We start from the raw sequence: 19,788 nt of genomic DNA on the forward strand, positions 1-19,788 counted from the left end.
ATTACTGGAATATACACTTTTTAGCAGGCAATTAACTCACCCTACCTTAATCTGACGCGCTCGAGAGTTTCTGATGATCAATTTTTTTTTTACTAATCTGATCCTTTATCCTTCACGGGCAGCCTTATATATGGGTCTCATATTTGGTGAAGGTACTTAACTGGGTACAAGGTATCCCCCTGTATATTAATCTGCCGCGCTTTAGTAAATCCCGAAATCCTCGCTTGGCCTCCCCTATTATCAAGGCTACAAAATCATTCGAATAAAATGCATTCAGATAAAAAAGACAAAAGTGTGACTTATTTTCAAGAACTGGAAAAGAAACACTCAGCTCAGCCAACTGTGTCAAAACTTTTTTCAACGACTTCTAAGCAAGACGACGACGGACTCCCGAGTCGAATGAGCTCTGGATCATAATTTTCAGTGCCCTTGGACAACAGTTCCAAAAAAGTATCTTGTGACCCAGACTATGATGAGTTTATCGCCTTTGGCAGTATTTACTCTCCATCTGCATAAACACACAGACACACGTACAGAATTGGAAACGGTGTGTGTACATAGACTCGAGCAATCACTGATATTTACCTACACATGTTATTTCGATATACATATAAGTCGAAAGCCGTATAAAATTATCTTTTAATACTGACTGGGATACATTCACGGAATGTAAATAATCGGGGAATATATATGTCGTAAACATCGATAAATCTCCAGACCACGGCTGAGATTCAACAATATTGTTATTGTTTATTTTTTAATCCATATTCGAGGTTTCGGAGAGACTGTTCAAATATTTGATGATCCGTTGTAAAACACGATGTGCTTTTATGAACTCATCGGATATGAACTCATCGATATATCGAATTATTCAGAAGGGGTATACAAGGTGAGCGAAAAATTCAGTTGAAAGCAGGATGAAGTTATCTATGGTCGATTTACCGGATTGCAAAATCAATTTTTCAGTCATACATAGTTTCTTGAGATAGTTGTGAACATCATAAATATTTCATATGCAACTACTTTGAGTTACGAACGAAATATTCATTAATAGTTCACTAACAACAACAGCAAATTTACTGTCTGAGATATTTGAATCCTACTTCACAGGAAAAGCAACACACACTCCCCCTCTCCACCCCTCGCTGTTAAATTCACAATTCTAGATGTTGCTTTTAGACAACGGAATCTGGCTCTAGTCGATCTGCATCAGTGTTTTATAGGCTCTTTATCCCGTTTTTCAAAAGAAGCGTTTTTTTTGTTGGCTGCTCAGCCCTAGCATCACTGTTGAGACCTATGGCGGGTCGAAATCCATTGACCTGATGCTTCAGAATGGTTTCTGGAACCAAAGATCAGCATTTCAATATCCTTCATCTTCGGATTATTGCAAACAGAAAACACTGCAAGTTTTGGGATGAGGCACTTGACCTTTCCAATGTCTTTGACACTGTCTTGCATTGGGGTTTACTAATGAAATTCAAATCCAATTGTCTGCCAGACCAATTTTGTTGCTTCATGTCCAGGTTCTTCTAAGAAAGCTCCTTACTTGTAGTCGTGATAACTTTCTCTGTGTTACTTTTACCAACAATTACACATTCAACTTCCTGTAACTTGATTACTACGTAGAGTTTTCAACGAACAATAATCGCACCTTGGGTGAACCTCACCGGTTACGATGTCCCTTGGCGCAAAGAGGATTAATGTGATGATTGTCAGACCAAAGATCACTTATGGAGCAATTGCCTTGTAGCCAGGCGAAGTTCTCGGGCTTACAGAGACAGGCTTGTCTGACCATCTGTGGTGCCATTAGTACCACACCGTCAGCGGCCACGGCGATCCTTCTAAATCTACCTCCTCCCCGCATTTTTCTGAAGAGAGAAGCTAGATGTACTACGTATAGACTTGTGCACTTAGTCGATTGCACAAATCAATCAAATGCAGAGTACCATAGACTGCTGGTTGACACTGGAAGTCACAGCATTCTGGGAATGACCTCTGACATTATGCCTCCAACTCTCAACTACGAACTGCCTTATACCGAGTAGAGAGCACTGGATCCTCCGGGAGAAAGAAATATTGAGAGCAAATAGTTGTTGGTTCACTGATTTCAACCTGCCCTGGGACTTATGCGACTGTATTCCAAGCGGAAATCTATGGTATCGCATCCTCATACAAAAGTCAATAAAAACATTTTCGGACAGTCAAGCGGCGTCCAAATGACGTATCAAATGGCAGACATATTCCGTAGTAATTACGTTGACTGCGAGGGTGAAGGTAGTATCACGAAGCCCCAGCAACAACTGACTGGGCCACCATGCCCCTTCGGGGTACAGTGCCCTGAGATAAAATCTTCCCCGCACTGTCACTGTGAGCAGAAGCTAAAATCTCTTCCCTCCACACCCACTCACTTCAGAGCGATCCTCAACCTGCTGCTTGGCACTTCAGCAAGATTAAAATCTGACCTCTTGTGGTTGGAAGTCGGCCTCAGCTGCTTATACTCCCTGATATCAAATCATTTGTAAAAACTGACTCTACTGTATGTGGTGCCCTGTATCTAGCTCGAGACGAGTGGTGTATGTCGAACCGGATTGTGTATGTGTGTATCTGTAAGGTTTCTATATTTATCGGAGCCACTGGACGACCACCCTCTGAGGCGGTCTCTGATTCAGTTTCGTCGGCTTCATGTGTTTGTCCCTCTCGCCGATTCTGGGGTCATCCCTTTTCAATATGTCCTGAAGAGCACCCAGCGCTGGGTTAGGGTGTGTTTGAATACGCTGGGAGATGTTCTCGGCCTTGTTCCTCAGCAGTGCATCTACGTACTATGTGCCAAGATCCAGGTCCCGGTAGAATCGGTAGGGTGACTGACTGGGGAGTTCAGTTTCCACTCATGTTCATACTGGTCGGGGTGATCTTTGAGAATGCTCACTCTTGATTAGTCCGTACATATGCTAGGTCGTTCTGATTGGCCAACGTTGTTGATAGGTGTATTGCTGAAGGCAAGTGGATGGGTCTATTCTTGGCCTTCTTCAGTACTGGATACCACTTTCTAATGACTCGTATACCTTTTTTTATTCTGTTGAAAGGGGTGGAATGCCTATAGATTTCATCAACTTCCCTATTGAGTGGTTGAGTCAGAGGGACAGTCGTTTAATCGTATTCTATCACGTGGTTTATTTCTGCTTCGACATATCCTGCATTTGCGGATTTTTTGGTTGCAGAACACGGCAGCTACGCTTATGTTCTCTTATCCTGGTGTCGCTGCTGCGTTAGGTGGTTCCGACGTTGAGTGAACCGTAGGAACAGGGAACTTTGTAAACGCCGGTAGATGGCAGAGGATCTCTTTTGTCTTTGGTCTATTTGATAGTGTCACTCAGTTGATCAGTTGACTTGTGGTCGAAATGCGATGACGTTTGAACAGTTTTCCAATGTGATTCTTCTGTGCCACCTATTGGCCTGTTGAACTGTGTCTAGACCACGAAATTCTTCATCAAAATGAACTAGCTCACAAATCCTGGTGACAGGTTTAACATAATGCGTTTAGCCTAGGCTTGTTTCTTTCCTCGTCGGCCCGATAGTCTGGATATTAGTCACTCCAATCTTTAGCACCTTCTAGTTCAGTTGACACTTTTAGGGCGTGGCTTCATTTCTCAAAATGGACCCAAATTACTCCCTTCAACCATGTTGTGAAGAAACGCCCTACATCATTAGTCTTATCAATGAGCGTTCAAGCCGTCAATCGGAGCCAATATTTCCTGTCAAAGCAGCATTATTCGATGTAATTGTTTCGAAAGCGGAGTTTGGAGTTTAGTTAAACTTTCGACTCTCTCGCGAGTTGCGATCGCCACGTCCCACCCTTGCAGGCGTCCCATGGTTTCTGTGCTATCAGCAATCCATTTGATATTGTCAAACTTGTGTGTAACGTAATTTGCGAAGTTGTCTCAACTTTGACAGCTCCAAACTGTTTCGCAGCGTATATTATTCCGATGAACACGGTTGATATTCTGCGATATGCAAGTTATACTGGCAAATTGAGTGACCGCCTGTAACTTTGTTGACCTCATTGAAAGACGTTTTTGATTCTACTTTATACAGGGCGTTTCATTGGGGGATGCGCATAAGTTGAAGGTAGATGATGGATTCTCAGTTGGTCCGTATTGTCAAATGAAATCGAAGAGAAAAGCTACAACATTTCAAGAAATGAAACAAAAAACTATTTAGTAAAAAGGTCTATTATACTTTATATGAGTTCTATGATGATACATTTTGATGTGTTTATCATTGTTTCGTGGGTATGAACATATTTATGCATAATGATTTTGTTTTTTCAACAAAACACAAACACTATAGGAAAATCCTTACAGCGCTCTTAAAGCGGTGTTTGTGCAAATTAGTGATTCATATTTGAAAAACCTTCTCTGGAAGTTTATTCCCTATAAACGCCGTTTTCCAAAAGAAAATTCTTGAACAGTGAAGTTCGAGGTGTATTGAGTTGAACCTCAAAACGATGAACAGCCACAGTCCGTCTCGTAACAATGATCATTTTTTGATTGGGTTTTCGTTTTTTGGAAGTGCGTTGGTGGTTCTAGTGTCCAGCCACTGTCCTGAACGTCTTCTGTTGTCTTTGGGAAATGCATTGGTGGTTCAACAGTGTACAACCACGGTCCTGAATGTCTTTTGTTGTCTTTGGGAAGTGCCTCGGTAGTTCAACAGTGTCCAACCACGGTTCTGAACGTCTTCTGTTATCAATGGGAAATGTCTCGATGGTTCAACAGTATTCAACCACGGCCCTGAACGTCTTCTGTTGTCTTTGGGAAATGCATTGGTGGTTCAACAGTGTACAACCACGGTCCTGAATGTCTTTTGTTGTCTTTGGGAAGTGCCTCGGTAGTTCAACAGTGTCCAACCACGGTTCTGAACGTCTTCTGTTATCAATGGGAAATGTCTCGATGGTTCAACAGTATTCAACCACGGCCCTGAACGTCTTCTGTTGTCTTTGGGAAATGCATTGGTGGTTCAACAGTGTACAACCACGGTCCTGAATGTCTTTTGTTGTCTTTGGGAAGTGCCTCGGTAGTTCAACAGTGTCCAACCACGGTTCTGAACGTCTTCTGTTATCAATGGGAAATGTCTCGATGGTTCAACAGTATTCAACCACGGCCCTGAACGTCTTCTGTTGTCTTTGGGAAATGCATTGGTGGTTCAACAGTGTACAACCACGGTCCTGAATGTCTTTTGTTGTCTTTGGGAAGTGCCTCGGTAGTTCAACAGTGTCCAACCACGGTTCTGAACGTCTTCTGTTATCAATGGGAAATGTCTCGATGGTTCAACAGTATTCAACCACGGCCCTGAACGTCTTCTGTTGTCTTTGGGAAATGCATTGGTGGTTCAACAGTGTACAACCACGGTCCTGAATGTCTTTTGTTGTCTTTGGGAAGTGCCTCGGTAGTTCAACAGTGTCCAACCACGGTTCTGAACGTCTTCTGTTATCAATGGGAAATGTCTCGATGGTTCAACAGTATTCAACCACGGCCCTGAACGTCTTCTGTTGTCTTTGGGAAATGCATTGGTGGTTCAACAGTGTACAACCACGGTCCTGAATGTCTTTTGTTGTCTTTGGGAAGTGCCTCGGTAGTTCAACAGTGTCCAACCACGGTTCTGAACGTCTTCTGTTATCAATGGGAAATGTCTCGATGGTTCAACAGTATTCAACCACGGCCCTGAACGTCTTCTGTTGTCTTTGGGAAATGCATTGGTGGTTCAACAGTGTACAACCACGGTCCTGAATGTCTTTTGTTGTCTTTGGGAAGTGCCTCGGTAGTTCAACAGTGTCCAACCACGGTTCTGAACGTCTTCTGTTATCAATGGGAAATGTCTCGATGGTTCAACAGTATTCAACCACGGCCCTGAACGTCTTCTGTTGTCTTTGGGAAATGCATTGGTGGTTCAACAGTGTCCAACCACGGTCCTGAACGTCTTCTGTTATCTTTGGGAAGTGCCTTGGTGGTTCAACAGTGTCCAACCACGGCCTTGAACGTCTTGAACGTCTTCTGTTGTCTTGTTGTCTTTGGGAAGTGCCTTGGTGGTTCAACAGTGTCCAACCACGGTCTTGAAGGTCGTCTGTTGTCTTTGGGAAGTGACTTGGTGGTTCAACAGTGTCCAACCACGGTCCTGAAGGTCTTCTATTATCTTTGGGAAGTGCCTTGGTGGTTCTACAGTGTCCAACCACGGCCCTGAACGTCTTGAACGTCTTCTGTTGTCTTTGGGAAGTGACTTGGTGGTTCAACAGTGTCCAACCACGGTCCTGAACGTCTTTTGTTATCTTCAAATTTTGCTGGAAGGATATTCTGATGAATCTTCCTCTGACTTTCTTTTACCAGGAAAAGAAATGATTTTTTTTCACTTTTTGTTCATCTGTATTATGATTATGATTTCGTTTTTTTTCTGGAAAATATGTTATGTGATTAGCGAAATTTGCGTCGAGAAACAGAATTTTCGTTCTGGCTTGGAGAAGTGCTTTCAGCGAATGTCTAGTTTATCACCGCTAATAAATTCAGTTATTAATTTGACAGCTGGCAAATTGAAATTAAATTAGATCTGTTTCAGAAGAAAATGATGATTGCATACGTTATTTTTTGGACGCAGTGTATGGAAATACACATGCACATTTCTCAAATTGAAACATATTGTATATCATTTCGTAATGCTTATCGAGATTGGGCAAGCGGTTCATTTCTTTATTTTCTCTTTGCGGCAGATATTAAATTTCTATTTCGAACTCTTCTGCGTATATGAACACCGATTCTTCCACCAATTGCAAAACTCATTTATGCCAAAAGTCAAAGGTCCCGTTTCATCTCCGCAAATTGTTTATTCTTTCGAATTGGCTTTTAGTTCTTCATATGATCACAACACACCATAAGTTAGTATTTGATAAGCCGACTTGATAACCTTAAGTTTTTTGAAAGATGTATAATCTTCGTTTTTGGAATAATTAAGTGTTTCTTATCATTCACGATAATTATGTTCTCTGGAAATCGATATTTTCCCAAACACAAATATTATTTAATTGTCCCAATATTGTAATAAAGTCGTTTTCAAAGATTTCTGTAGTATGCCATACTAGCTTAGTATCAAGTCGTGATGTAACTTGGGAAAGGTAGTTGTGGTTGTTGAATCGGTGGTAGTTCATTGAACGTAGCAGAATTTTATTCACTGATATCTCTTTTTCGCATTGTTCACTATCGTTTTTGGAATCACTACATAGGAAAGAGTCTGCGTTGTTATCACACTCGTTATTACTATTAATAATTGTTCAAGGGCGCCACATTTCAAACAGATAACAAACATTTAAAGTAATTGTAACTGCACCAATATCGAATTTCAACACTCAAATCGCATTCAGTTCTGAACTAAACATTGACAACACGACGGCGATAACCATCCCAAAATTCTATTTGTCACCGTAACATGACTTCAAATTTAATTTTATGACTCTTCAGCCAATCACAAAACTCGGTTAGTAAAAATTATCCAATACGAACTGCCAATTCTTCAGTCCACGTGGACTAGTTCGTAGCGGCATTATTTCTCTGTATTGGTTTTTTTGCCTTTGAGAGTGTCGATAACTTTAGGTGTGCACAATATATACTTTATATATATATATATACTTTATATACTTTATTTTGACTAAGATGACTGGACCAACAAGCTTTCACGAAGTATCGTCACCGACGCACCCGACGCCTTCTCCGTGGTCATATGCTAATGTATCTAGCGAGCGAGGTGGGCGACGCAACGATAAGTTCGGAGATATGACACACCATCAATCACCCGGCTCTAATTACAACCTGTCGCGGTGATCATCGCAAACACGCAATTAAGGCCCGGGGACCGTGTTGGACCAGCTGGTAGCGAAAGGGAGCCATTAGCGTTGGAGGCGATTCGGTTTCGTTTCGCAGGATCCCCGGGATTGATCGACTCCGGTTCTCCGGTTTTAATGAACACGTTTATCATCAGCGATCCATCGAGGACATGATTTTTTGCTGAAAAATCAGTTCAACGAAATTGATCTAGTGAAACACCAAGTCCAAAGTTCTGTCTGTCGACGCTCCTCACAACTGAGTTGGAACATTTTGTATAGCCCCTCAAATGAAAATGAGTTCTTTGTGGTCAATTCCCAGTTGTTATGTTTCTGGCTGTTTTTTTTGGGGACCTCATTTTTAACACGCTTTTATTAGTTTCACCTGTATGTATGTTTGTTTATTACTCTCCTTTTCTAACTCTAACTCAGAACTGAAAATGTTCCACACTCACCTCTTCATCGGCTCTCAATTTCTTTCCAGCGAGCAATCTCTTGATTGCGGTAGATTCCGATGCATTTCGAAGTCCAATTGATGTAATTTCGTCTTAGATTTCGTTGATTTGTGACACGTTTGAACTCAGCATACCACTTCTCAACGGTTGATTTTCCTGGTACAAAGTTCGAATAGCTTGAATAGTTCGAAAGTTGTGTTTAAGCCAAGCCTTGGCTTAAACACAATTTTTTTTTTGCCAAAAGGTAATGCTTAATCAACACACGGAATTGTTTTTTATTCATTTTCTTCAAACTGACAAAGGTTGCTTCAGTCAAAATGTTCTATCCCACAAACTAATAGTCCAACAGCTGTGAAATTTGTGCACGTGTCTTTTGAAGGTTAGGGTTTAGCTCATATAGTACCCCTCAGTACCCTTTGCAGCTTTAGTAGTGCCACCATCTTGCCAGGGTGAGCCATCATACAAAAAGACTCCGTTTTTTTGCGATTTCTCCAAAAGTAAAGAAAACGAGGCTTATTTCGTTTGCCACCCTGTGTATATTCAAGAATGTTCGACGGGCACTCCCAAGGCATCCCTGTATATTCTTCTACATTACAATTAATCAATTCGCAACTCAGATTCAGTGTTCCACATCAGTCCTCGCGACCGAAGAAAATCGATAAAGTGGTTGGCTACCCGCGGTTTGTTTACACTGCCTAAACGCAACGTTTGTCATCATTTTCGGACATTTACGACGGAAGTTTGACTATTACAGAAAGTAGGCCAGTCGGGGTGAGTTTGTCAAGAAACAGGGCAAGTAAATGTTCTTCAGTGTCCAGAAGGGAATATGAAATGCACAGAGGGAAGAGGTAAAACATTAAACCATTGCATTGACATAAATTCATACGAGGTCTATTCAAAGAAACAAAGCGAATGTTCACAGGCTACGTCATTCGATTGGCATTTTTTTATTTTTTCGTGTTGAACCCAGGTTTGTGTTTAATGAACCCTACAAAATACAAATAAAACAGAACACTGAGTCAGATGCTACAACTGCAATATGCATATATACAGACGGCTCAGAAACCAAAGATGGCTCAGGATGTGGAGTGTACTCCAGATCACTAAGCCTAAGGATTAAGTGGGGAATGGGAAAAAATACCAGCGTGGTACAAACATAACTGGCTGGTATTTCAATCGCCTCAAAAGAAATAACCTGGCACTGATACGATAGTATGCTATCATTCTGTCGACAAGATCAATGCCTCTCATGCACTTGTTGTATTAGGCAACTACGTGGGCCTTTTTAACTCGTATAAATTCTTTATCCCGTTTCGACCATCGTTTGTATTCGTCCACAGGGCGCTCTTCTAAATGCGTTGACGCAAGTCTAAATTACTGAAAATGAAAAATTAATACTTCAGATGTTTCACAAAAAGGCATCTTCTTAGAGTTCCAATGTCCAACATATTGGATTGGATTAAACCCAAGAATAATTTCTTTACTTTGGCAATGTTTCCGATAAAAAAATATATGAAAGTGGTGTTGATACAGTATTTTATGCAAACATTTCTGAATAATAATCAACACGAACTAAGAAATTGGTACTTACCCTCATACGTTACTCTATTAAATGACGCCATTGCACTAATAGCAGACTGCTATTAGTGAGAATCACACGTTCGGTACTAGATGGCGATAGTATACATGTGCAGTGAGTTGTACAATAGGTTTATAAGTCGCTATTTGTACGATTAGTTTAACAAGGATTAAAAACGAATTGTTCATCTCAGTGGACGGGGGGTTCCAGGAGGATGAGATAATTTACTTTTGGCGGTCATGAACTGGCACATCTCTTATTTTCGTGAAGCCCTGTATATATAGTTCCTTTCACATGTATCTCTCACCACCACGACAATTGTTCCGATATAACAAAGCTCCCAAGCCAAGTGAAACCGCAACCCCGGCCGACCGTCCGTCAGCTGTTTCGGATTAAAAATGTCACTCCTCCGGAGAGCATCCATCTTCCGGCTGGGGGGCGCGAAGGGGTTCGAAACGTCCCCGTACGGCATCGGGTGATGAAAGGGTAATGAGGTGTGGTGATTGAGAGAAAGCGTCCGCTCGGAAACATTATCTGCTGGGTCGCGCGTCCCGACGCACTCAGGGCGTCGGTCGGCGTCGATGGCGATGGATGATCTGTTCTGGAGTGGATGCTGCCGCATCGCGATACCGCGGCGACATTGATTAATAATCGGGCCAACTGCGAGCAAAGGATGAGGTCGCACGGTGGTCGTTGTCATTTGTTTCGTTTCTCTATAATGAAGCTCTGTTGTGAAAGGCGAACCACCCATCAATTTGTAATTGGAGTACTCTTATACAAAATACAGAATCTACCGGTGTCACTTCTCACTCGGTAAAGAGCACGGAGTAGGGATGAGAACGAAGCCGGTCTACTGTACCACACAATAAGCCTTCTCTCATTCCCTACACAGTTTTCGGCCAATAGTATATTTTATCCATCGAGCGTAGATGGAGTTTGCGATGCCACCGTAGCTGTGAATTATTCGACACAGTTTTAAAACTAATTGGATCGCTCCGTAATTTGAATCCACCGCGGCTGTGCAACAGCACGCGCTTAGTCATTGAAAATCAATGAAAAACGTTGTAGAAGCCAACATTTTAAATTGCAAGTTCCGAAGTGAAAATATATTAATACTACGAATGCCTATTGTACTTACGTCCTAGTTAATTTTAAACATATGCACATTTCCAATATTATTTGTGAGTTTAATCATACATAATCCATCTCGAAAAATATGTGCTGAAGGTGTGTCATTGCATAATATAACATAACGTAACACAGTAATGCAGTGCATTTCATTTAAAACGAGCCATGGTACACTGATTCACAGGAAAAATAAAAAACATCTCAACATTAGTATACAGAGGGGCACATTTTGACATATTCACATTTGATCTAACTGACATTAAAACATGTCACCATTTTTTTAATGGATCAATTGTTTTGCATTATCAGATGTTCCATGATGAACAAATTTCAACAAAGTAGAATACATTATGATCTGAAGGTCATAGTTTGGAATCTAAAAATTATTTGAGTTGAAAACGAGCCACCCTTACAATCTGTTACTTAGGTTTCATAGGTGTTTTTGTGAAGTATATTTCAAAAAAGTCTTATTTTGCCTAGTTAAGTTTGAATTTGATATTCTCTTCATTTTGTATTTGTCTCATTCTATAATAACGATTACTCACTAGGTGAAGTTACGATTGTTCTTGTGAATTTTTGAGAAGCAATGGTTTATACGCTTCGAGAACCGATTGAAATAGTGAGTTTGTACTACCAGAATAAAAATAGTGCTAAAGCATGTTCAATGATAATCATCGAGGAAGAAATGTAAGACACAAATACGTTTCGGAATTATTGAACAAATTTATGTAAACTGGAACTGTTTACAATAAAAAGCATAACCGTTCAGGAGTTGTCAACGATGAAGCTATCTGCACTGCAGTTTTAGGGCACGCAATCTCTTACTGAGTTATCTCGAGAATCAGGAATCGGTCATACAAAAGTTTTCAGGCTCTTTCATAAGTACAAATTTCATCCATATAAGATTAGACTAGTTCATGAATTGAACGAAGATGATTTCGATAGACATATCGAGTTTTGTGAAAGTCTCACTGAACGGATCAACTTGCATCAGAATTACTTGTATACAAGTAGATGAATGCACGTTTAGTTTGAATGGAGTGGCGAGTCGGCAAAATTGTCGATATTGGAGTGACATGAATCCTCATTTATACCGTCAAGTTCATTCCCAACAACCCCAAACACCGAATGTTTGGGCAGGAATTTTAGGCGACCACATCATAGAACCTTTCTTAATCGATGATAATTTGACGAGTGATTAATATTTGGAAATGTTGGAGAATCGAATAATACCGTGCATCAATAGGGCCATTGAGGAGGATATGAATTTATTCGAAAACGAAATGGTTTTTCATCAGGATGGTGCACCTCCTCATTATGCAGCTCAACTGCGACAATTTTTGGATGATCATTTTCCTGGTCGCTAGATTGGCAGAAGAGTTCCTACAGAATGCCCCCCAAAGGTCTTCGGATCTCACTCCTGTAGATTTATTTCTATGGGGTCATTTGAAGTCTTAAAGTGTATGAGATAGAATCAACATTAGAAAATTTGAGAGTATCATGAGGCATTGCAGAGAAACAACTCCCGAGATCCTCAACCATGTGAAGGCAGTAATGGAAGCTCGTTTTTACCATTGGACGAATATTTCCAAATGTGGCCTAGTGTATAATTGTTGACCTGTTTTTCATTTTTCCTGCAAATCATTAGATTAAGGATTAAGGCCAACAAATTGCACTTTTTTAGGGTGTAAGGTATATAAAATCCACAAGGGCAAATATTCTCAAAACAGAATAAAGTGATTGCTACTCAGGTATTTATCGATCCCACTTCTGACACCGAAATTTTCATCTCGAGCTCTTCACCGAATCAACATGTCCCATTTCTGGGCGTCGACTGTTTATACAACGGAAACACTATACCTCCTCTACGGTTTCATATGAAATTAGAAATTCATTTTACCGTACGAGTAACCACATGAAGGGACGCGTCCATTAGGTGAGTTAATTTCGACGCCACTCTAAATGCAATGAGTTTCTGTTGAAGTTCTGTCAAGGGCCACTTTTCCCTGTCTCTCTCTCGCCATCAAATAAATTTGTCGCTATATTCGCAAACTAGAAATAATTCGGTTGATAAGTTAACTGGGTGCTGAAACAGATTTTCTAGTTTATTTGTTTTTTACCTGAACGATAACTTGTCGTAGTGCTTTCAGCAATTTCGTTACAATACAAAACAAATTTCAACACGAAATGTAATCGTAATTGAGGAAGTTACACTTCCTCAATAACGTGGAGGTGATATTTTTCGAGATATTTACAATTTTCTATATCGATGCATATTACTTAACTCCTAGGGCGTTAAGTGAAGTTGCTGAGAACAAATTTTTTTTCATGATGTGAAAAGGTACGTTCTTTTTCACCTCAGACCGGACCTGCAGTCACGTACCCACCCCAAACTAATGCTATACGGTGACATATTGGTGTGAGGGCGATTGCAATGTGTTCATCTGTAACAGGAGAGGGTTGTCAACATAATCTTACATGCACAGGGAACAATAGTCGAACCGAACCTATCATAAAGCAATAAATTGTAATAATAGAGTTATTCGTGCTCTCGGAGGACGCATATGCGTGGTGACGAATGAGAAAATAATTGTACGGAATCAATTGAGTCGACTGGTGCCACAAGATTGTAATTCGGTTTGGTGTTGTATCCGAATTGATGGATGAGAGTGACGTTCAATTTTCTCTGATTAGCAAGGATGCATGTATCAATCGGAGTGTTCAGTTGCCAATAATGGAGTTCGTATTCCCTCTAAATTCATCTCTGAATCTGCTACGCCATCTAGCTTCATAGTATATTAAATATCAGCTGGCGACCTAAATGAATAATTCATCTATACTAATCTATTTATCCAACCATCTATCCATCCATACTAATATAAATGTGAAAGACTGTAAGGATAGATAAATGTATGTTTGTGGCTCTTTCACGCCTTAACGACTGAACGGATTTATTTCTCTAGTTCGGACTTCCATTGTCTACTATATAAAATGATTTGAAATCCCTGAAACAACTAAAAAAGAAGAATTGAAAATGAATAGCTGAAAATAACAATTATATAAAGCAAAATAAACCTGAAATGAAATAATAGTGAAATAAAATACAAGTAAAATAGAACAATTGAACAAAAATAAATAAAAATAAAGAAATGAAAAAAGAAAATAAAAATAAAAAGTGAAGAGATTCCAAGTCACGTTAGTTAACGACGTTTCGATTGTTAGTATCTACAATCGTCTTCGGGTGATGACTGGACTGATTCCTCCGAGAGATGACTATTTATAGGTCGTTCGAGTACTTTCACTTATCCCCGCTTTCCATTTTCCGCTTCACTGGTTCCGTGGGAGATGACCGTTTGGCGGGAGTTGGCCATTTTTCGCTTGATGATGGATTTCCATATGTTGCGTATTTCTACGCTGGCCTGGCTGAATACGTTGTTGGACAACATGTATGCGGCTTCCTTGAATTTTCTCCAAAACCAATGTTCCTTTCTGTGCAAGATTTCAGCTTGGGACCACTCGATGTTGTGTTGATGGGTGCAAACATGGTCTGCTATTCCTGATTTGCTGGTTTCCCCTCGCTGTGTGTGGGCCAATTTCCTCTTAGTTTCACCAATATAGGATTTTCCGCACTCACAGGGTATCCGGTAAATGCAATTCTTGGAACCGCAGTCCGCGTTTGGTGGCCTGGTTTTCGTGAGGCTGATACGGATAGTGTTACCGGATCTGAAGCAGGTTCTGATGTTGTACTTGGAACCAATTCTTCTTATCCTCTCCGATGATCCTCTGATGTAGGGAAGTGCAAGCACTGGTTGTGACAGCTTCTCTTCCTTGCGAGGCTCCCGCTGTCTTTTAGCCAAGGTCTTTTCTACCATCGCTTTGGAGTAGCCATTCCGTTGAGGATCATTTTTGATGATGTCTAGTTCCTTCTCGAGACCTTCCTTCGTGTTACAGAGCCCGAAAGCACTAATAGAGTCTTGATGATTCCTCTTTCAGTTGATTGATGGTGGTTGGATTCGTGGTTCTGATACTGTCCCGTATGAGTGGGTTTTCGATATACAGATGTTTCCCACTTAGTGTCGGTCCTCTTCAGCAAAACGTCTAAAAATGGCAATTCGTTGTGGATTTCCTTCTCCATTGTGAAAGTGATGGAAGGTCTCACGCTGTTGATGTGTTTCAGGAAGGCGTCTAGTTCAGTGTTCCCATGGTTCCATATTATGAAGGTGTCGTCAACATATCTCAACCAGACTTGAGGTTTCTTGTGGGCTTCTTCAATGGCCAGAGTTTCAAACCACTCCATATATATGTTGGCTATGACTGGTGAAAGTGACGATCCCATTGGCAGTCCCTCATCTTGAGTAAAGAATTCGTCCTTCAGTTTCGTACACAGACTCCTAGTAATTCCATAATTACTTCTATAGGTAGATTCGTTCTCTCTTTCAGGTTCCCGTCTTCGGATAGCTTTCTCTGTATGATTTGGAGTGCTTCTTCGACCGGAACGTTTGTGTAAAGGCTTTCCACGTCGAAACTAATTAGTTGATCTTCCTGTGTGACCTCAATTGACCCTGGTAGTTCGACAAAACGCCTGGAATTCTTCACAAAAGACGATGTTTTTCCTTGTAATGGAAGTCAGAACTAGTGAAATTCATCATGAAACATTGTCAATCACCTTCAAATGAACCGATTTAGATGAAACTTTAGATAAATACAGTGTATACATCAGAATAACATATAGGCTACAATTTACAAAGTTTTGAGTGTTTAGCGCAACGATGCAAGAAATCTGCTACAAAGCAGATTTCTTGCGTCGTTTCATAACCATGGATAAAACAATATAAACTAATTTTAGAGTGTAGAATTCCCAAAACTCAATATCAGAAAGAAAATTCAAATCCATAACAGTTGCATAACATCTATTTGCCACCTCGTGCCACTTCAAAAAATTGGTCAACACGACTAGAGAGAAAAAAAGACGATAACCACAAGTGTTTACCAGCGTAATCTGCAGATAACTCGGAACAATCTCGATAAAACATTGCCAAATCATAATTTATTCATCCAATGGAACAGATACGATAAATATCAATGGATACCACTCACTTGAGATATTTCCAACTGTGGCGACTGATTCTAGATAAAAGTATATCCAAGGTCGTGTTATCAAACGAGCATTTTCTCGTGTCCGTATGCAGTGATTTTTTTTGTTATGATTTGTAGGAAACGGAAACAGAAATTAGATTTGCGTATTCACGAATATGATAATGGGCAAGATGGAAATTGTGTATCAAGCTGAGCTTCCGGGCTTTTACGTTTCTCGAAATTATTTTCCATCAACGTTATATTCACACAACTTTATTTCATGGATATTCCATAAATTCCATCTGGCGACTCTTCGATAATAATCCCAGCCGATTTTCCAGCGACACGATTTTCCTGTATAAAGGCCCCGAAATAATCGCATTAAAACTGTATTCAATAACAAAACTCGATTTAAACCTTTTCAAAAATAGTTCGCGTCCAATAAAAACCCTTTCGTCTCTATTCTTTTTGCATAAAAAGCCCGAAAATAATTCGTATATGCTCGCTGTGAGTGCCGGTTCACTGAAACTAGATGATAATAAATCAGTTTTAATAGAGTATGCATTAATTTGAGAGAGTGTGAAGCGCAATCGCATCATAAAGTAATTAAAAGCTTCAGAACATGTGCTACCATTGCCTGGAACACGAATATAAAATTTATGGAACATAAAAATGAAATTGGATGGTGCGGATTGAGTGTAATTTCGAAAGTTTCAATGGCCGCGCTTGTTTGGTGAAGTTTTCCAGGATGTAATCAAAGAGCAACGCACGATCTCTTGTGAAAAGACAAGGGCTTGATTCAGGCATATTATTAACGTTTTCATTTGAATTGAAAAAGTCAGAATTCTGTCCGATATACGACGTGAAAACAGATATTTCCATATGAGAAAATGGATTAAAAAACAAAGAATCTAATCTAATTGTTATTTGTGTATAACAAGAAGTTTGCTCGAGGCGAAGCCAAAAGTAAATGTTGCATACACCATTTTTTCAACGATTGAGCACAATTTTCATTAAAGATCATTTGGAAGATTATTTCTGTATAAAGACACAAATTATAGGATACTGCTCATTCAATTCAATAACAGAACAGTGAAGTGCCTTCTAACGGTCGTAGCGTGAATACTTGAAGCCCAGAATACATGGCCGGTGACCCTGGTAACCGAGGCCGCCATACGACGAAAAGAAGAAGAAAAACCCGTGAAACGTTTGCCTCGAAACCCAGAATACTTGGCCGGAAACCCTGGAGCCGAGGCCATGACACGACGAAAAGAAGAAGAAAACCCCATGAACAAACGTAATCACCCCGACTGATTTTTGCACGCACGACATCCTAAACAGCTAGCTATACATTTATCTTCACCTCGGAATCGTATCCTAGAGATCAATTATGAATGTTTAGGAGTGGTCTCTTTTGAAGCAAACTTTCCTTATACAGCGGTCGTTGAGGTTCCTGCCATTTATAACCCTACGGGCGTGCCAATCTGCACATAACAGTGAACTGCTCTCTAACTTGAGACCCAGAATACTTGGCCGGGGACCTTGGAAGTCGAGACCGAAAGTATTAGAAAGGAAGAAAAAACCTAGGAAGCGTACGCCAGAACAAAGACAGTCACCCCGAATCAGGTCGTAGTGTGAATACTTGAAACCCAGGATACTTGGCCGGCGACCCAGGTTGCCGAGGCCGTGACACGACGAAAAGAAGAAGAAAAACCCGGCAAACGTTCGCCTCCAGAACAAACGCAATCAACCCGACTGATTTTTGCACGCATGACATTCTGTACAGCTAGCTGTACATACATCTTTATTTCGGATTCGTTTCCTAGAGATTAATTATGAATGCCTAGGAGTGGTCGGTTTGGAAGCACACTTTCCTTATATAGGGGCCGTCGAGGTCCCATGCCATTTGTGACCCTACGAGCGTGCTATTCCGCGATTCTAGCGGGCAATTTTACGATTACGGACAGCAACGTCGGACGCCATTTGAGATTCGCGAGAGAGATTTATGGGCATTGAATCGAGTTGAAAAAATCCGAGGAGAGTGTGTGTCTGTTAGTGGATTGCGGAAGTACGTAACTCCATTGACAAACGAAGAAGGTGATGTCGATAGGTTATGTGCCCGATCGAGGTATAAGCCAGCAAGCGTCTACTCTGGAGGTTTTTTATACTAAAGAAAGTAGGCTAAAAAGATATCGAATGTGGAAAAGGGGTTTTAATGCTAGTCAGCTGCCTCTAAGAAAGTAAGGATTAACAAGATCTTACCTTCCAACGTACGATTCATAGTACGGGTCAGACGATTAGTAGTGGAAATCGAACCAATATCGTTCACATAGCGGTTGATCGACTAAAACGACGCTAAACAACCGACTCCCGTTCAACTAGGCTGAATAAAACCATGGAGTTCTACTTATTTGCAATAATTCATTGTTTTTTCTTCTGAGTAATATACAAGTTGGACCAATGAACATGTTACACAGAGCATAACTGCCAAAAAACCCATGTTTTCTCGAAATCTATCTTTTGAATGATAACACTTGTTAGTAACATGGAGAAACACTTGTTGAGGCAATAATTCTTGTACAGTGTATGCGGGATCATTCTCTGTGTTATTATTAAGAACTGGGTACATATCTGTTGAATTTCCAGGAAGAAAAAGGGGACCCTAAAGATAATTTCTAAAAATACTAGCACAGGTTCAACGTTTGGTGGTTTTGTTTATGTGCTATGGAACCATCCTAGAATCGTTATCGGTCCTTTGACTACACCATTCAAAAAAGTACACTTGTACTAAAAACACACATTAAATAGAAAATTATCATTTTCCATCTTTCATTCAACCTTCAATTCCGTCTTCATTTAGTTCTTTCACTAACTGAATATTACACAGATGGAACTTTAATTAATATTTGACTGGCGCCCGTTACAGTGGGTAATATGCTTCAACATTGCCGCCTCTGTAATTTCTTCAAGTACTGGATTCTCACTCAAGTATTTAGATTTCCATTTGTCTACATACAGTGAATTTTTTGGTTTATCATTTGCTCAAAATGGTTTCATCAACTGCAGAAAGAGTATCGATAATTAAACTGGCAGTAGATGCATTCAAATGGTAGGTGCGCTAATACTACAGCACAACTGTTTGGCGACCAAAATTCGGATAAGCATCTTAACCTGAAGTAAGTTATTCAACTCGCAGCCAAATACAGAGACACAGGAACTGTGCCAAATCGAGATCCTGAAATTTGTATTGACCGAATTGCTGGTCATTTTTTTCTACCAGAAAATCTTACAGGAGAAATGTACTTGCAATTATTAGAAGACACTCATTAACAGACATTTTCGAACATATTGGCTCACACTACACTGTAGGTATTTGTGAGTATATAAAACGTGGTTCGACCGAAGAGAATCAGCGTAGTAGCCCATGAGATCACTAGATTTGAAACCGTTGGATTTTTTCAAGTGGTGACTTAATTCACTGTATGGAGACAGGAGGCCAACACATGTTGGAGTTGAAATATAGTGAGTAAAATAGTGGGCAGATTTTGAATTTCATTATCTCTCCTTTGTTAGGTCACAAACTCAATAAAACAACGTTTTGGGGTTGGATCGGCGATTCTGGTTATTCTTACGTTGGCCTTCATCATTAAGGGGCCTATTACAGCCTGAATTTATTTATATGTCAACAGTTT

At 40.3% G+C, this 19,788-nt stretch overlaps 1 long non-coding RNA gene and 1 pseudogene across 4 annotated transcripts in view; one reads left to right on the top strand and one right to left on the bottom strand.

Moving 5' to 3' along the window:
- Positions 1–19,788, top strand: part of LOC111517816 (uncharacterized) — a 141,098-nt gene that overhangs the window by 111,675 nt on the left and 9,635 nt on the right. The window lies entirely within an intron of this gene.
- On the bottom strand, positions 1,571–1,695 carry LOC141482202 (U4 spliceosomal RNA; annotated as a pseudogene).

This window comes from Leptinotarsa decemlineata, unplaced genomic scaffold, assembly GCF_025532065.1.
Source record: "Leptinotarsa decemlineata unplaced genomic scaffold, Ldec_3_MD MMD2_P_RNA_scaffold_12, whole genome shotgun sequence".
In the NCBI taxonomy this organism is placed as follows: Eukaryota; Metazoa; Arthropoda; class Insecta; order Coleoptera; family Chrysomelidae; genus Leptinotarsa; species Leptinotarsa decemlineata.